The sequence below is a fragment of the Belonocnema kinseyi genome, chromosome 1 (genome assembly GCF_010883055.1).
Source record: "Belonocnema kinseyi isolate 2016_QV_RU_SX_M_011 chromosome 1, B_treatae_v1, whole genome shotgun sequence".
Taxonomy (NCBI): Eukaryota; Metazoa; Arthropoda; class Insecta; order Hymenoptera; family Cynipidae; genus Belonocnema; species Belonocnema kinseyi.
The window spans coordinates 86,382,251-86,385,700 of NC_046657.1; positions in this window are offsets into that span (position 1 = coordinate 86,382,251).

A 3,450-nucleotide genomic window follows, 5' to 3' on the forward strand; every position below is an offset into this window, starting at 1 on the left:
CTATTTCAAATAATGAAGTATTTTAATATTAAATTTTTTTCAAATCTTTATTCTGTTCCTCTAGATTTACGACTGGACATAAAATGTCGAGGTTCCGACTAAAAACCGTTTTATAACCGAGAAAAATAAACAAATTTATGAACATATTTTGAAATATTTCCAGTCTTTATGGAAGTCGTCAGTTTTATACATTTTTTAACTGCGGCGTCGGAGTTATGTGTATCGTTCTGATAAAATTTAGTATACGCTAACACACATATTGTGATACGTTTTTTTTCAGTTTCTGTTCTAAATAAACGAAAACACTGTCAGGAGAAAATAAGAGAGTTATAAAGGTTCGTGTTAAAAAAAGTTATAATGATAATCAATGTTACTGCATAAAAAGCAAATCTCTAGAGTAGATAATGAAACATAAGCGGTTAATGCTGAAGATAAGTTTCTTCTGCAGGTAATTTTGTAATGAAGATGTAAGAGTATTTCTTACAATGCGAATGCGGAAAACGGAGGCGTTCGTAGCGTGCGAAAAAAATGCGAAAATGGCTTCGAAAGTCGCCATTTTCGGTGTTCTTCTTGTAAAAAATAGTATTAGCGGAACGGGACTTAAACCTCGGGAACATTAACTCGCATCTTGGCTGTACTCGTTTCGATTCGCTCGGTTTCGTCTCTTGCCATGTAATGTACTATTTCTTTACGGCTTCCTAAGATGGGTCGTTTGACGTATACAAGTAAGCTTTTTATCATACAAATTGAGTGCTATTGGATTTTTTTTAATTGCATGCATATTAACTGTATGGAAAATCCTTAGATAAAAAGTAGCACTTCATTGGATAATTTTTCTAATGGTTGACCGTAAGTTGATAGCCTAGGCTTTTAGCTACTGACCTGATTTTACTAACAGCCCAATATTGGGTGTGCCAAATTACGTCCTTATGCCTATTTTCATAGCCTTATATTTCTCAGCTCATATGTTCGCGTTTTCAATGCTGTTTGGTGGTGATGTTGAGTTTTGTATAACTTAGCAGTAATCCCACAAACTTTTATGTTGATCGTCAAATTTTGTTGTCCTTGTGCTTTATCAAAAGTTTTTAACAAATGGCGAGATTATGCAGACTTCAGTTTGATAACATACAAGAGTCATGTTTTCCACGAATTACTCTTGAGATAGCTATGAGAAACTTGATATTTGGTATATTATAGTATTTTCTTTTAGTTTTGTTAACGCTAACAAAAAATTACACAGAAAAAAAAAATTAGCCAGTTTTTCCATTTTTGCTTAAATTATATTGTTGGAGGTATTTTCCCCATAGCCTACGGTTAATTGCAAGGCTTGGTCTCTGATTTTTTCTTAATTTATTAAAGAATTAGTAATTTTGGAACGTGTAAATATGAGAAGCGTAAATTAAACAGCCTATCATGAGAGAGTCATAAATCATAATGAGAGGATATTTGTGGCCTTTCCACAACATCGCTCTCGATCCTTCTATGATATTGAAGGTTTTCGCATTTTAGCAATTAGATAATTATATTGCTCGTTAAATGTAAATAAATAATCTAAAATAATTTCTAAAAATTCAACTCGCAATGAGGACTTGATAATAGAGTTGATAAGATTTGAAGTATATGTAGGGTCATCGAAATTTAATGTCATTTTGTTCAAAGAAAAACTAATTTTCTTTGTCAGAGCAAATTTCTGATCCGAGTTTCGATACAAATTCTGTAAACGCTTTTAAGCATTGTTAGACGGATCTATTGCAAAGTGTGGGGCCACTGGGTGAAACTGTAAGAAAAATTACTCTATCATCTGCAAATTCGAATGTGCTAAATTCTGTTGATAAAAGTGGATGGATTCTGCGAGTATTAACATTAGGGGGCACAAAATACAGCCTTCGTGAAGGTTCCTTGTTCTTGAATAAGATAGAGTTGCGTACAAATTAAGATATATTTTAGGTGTGCCTAAATCTCTGAGAATATCTAACAATATTTGGGGGATCAAACGAGATATACCTTTATGAAATCAATATACCAAAAACGTGTTCTAAGATGGTAAGAAGAAGCTAGAAAATAAGATGTCGTTATCATTTTTTAAGAGAATTTGAAGGAAGGAATTGCTACACCAAGCTAAGTTTCGAATAATGGAGCCTCAAGGAACTGGTAGGGCCTGCAATCAATGGTGCACTAATCATGGTAAACAGTATGAGACATATCGTGTCTCATCTCGTGATTCTCACAAGCTTCGAAAGGTCTTTTCTCTGGCTTCATTGAGAGTGCGTTTATCTTGAACTTTAACTACGAGTGGGATCGTTATAGCATCGCAGACGATTTCTTAAAGGCTAAAACGATAAAAAGTATAAACTATCAACCGAATGTGTCGCTGTGGCAGATAAGTGATCCACTTCATTTTAAATATTTGGATCATTTTTATAAACTTAATAGAAGCTTTACGCCTTTATACCTCATCCCACCACAGAGGTCGAGGAATATGATCATTTTTCCATAAGTGACAACTTTTAGATCGTATGGAAGTGACCATAGACATCCAGGATGGCAAGATAGCTTTAGCCAAAAAATTCGACAACAGAATTGTAGCTAGAACCACATTACCATTTAGGCGGCAGAATGTAACTCTGTTCCTCTCGATCATACGAGATTTTTCAAATTAGAAGAGTGAGATGACCAATTAATTCCTTTTAAGTTATATCTATATTGAATAGTAATTGGACACAGGTACTTGAACACCCAAGTGGTCAATGCCTAGGGTGTCGTTCCACCCATCCTGAGCACTAACCGCAGAAGAGACCTTGGACAACGAAACGATAAAAATGTTGACTAAGTGACGTATCAATGAATATAGAAATAATTTACTGGACATTTTGAGTCTTAATTATAGAAGATATCCTTAAAATGTTACGCCTCTTCTTGATTCAATTGCCAAATCACAACAATTGTTAGCAGCCCTGTCAGTTCTCATAATGTTAACATCTCTATTTATTAATAATGATTTATTAGGCCATTCTTTCTGTTAGTAATCCAGTGTCAGTTTTATTGCACAATTTGCAAACCATCGAATCTTGCATACTACGGCTGTAGAAAATTTGAAGAAACAAAGGTGTGAGTGACTCCGCGAAAGTAGAGTGGCTGCGCAAATTAGTGCCCCACGATTTAGTTTTTACGAGAAATCATGCCGCGCCGGGTTAAGGGTGAGAGGAGCTGCGGGGGGATTGCGGTGTCCACTTAGGTGTGACAAAACAGAAAGAGAAACAAGAGGAAGACAAGACAATTGAGAGTCCCATGATTTAGGTCCACTGTTAGTCCCAAGCCCAACACTAACTCGCGGGGTCATTGTATATCGCCAGTAATTGTGGGTCCGGATGCAATAAGGGCACATAAAATTTTTTCGTGCGAAAACGAAGTCCCCTGGAGGCTTTAGAAAAAATTTTCGAATTTTAATTT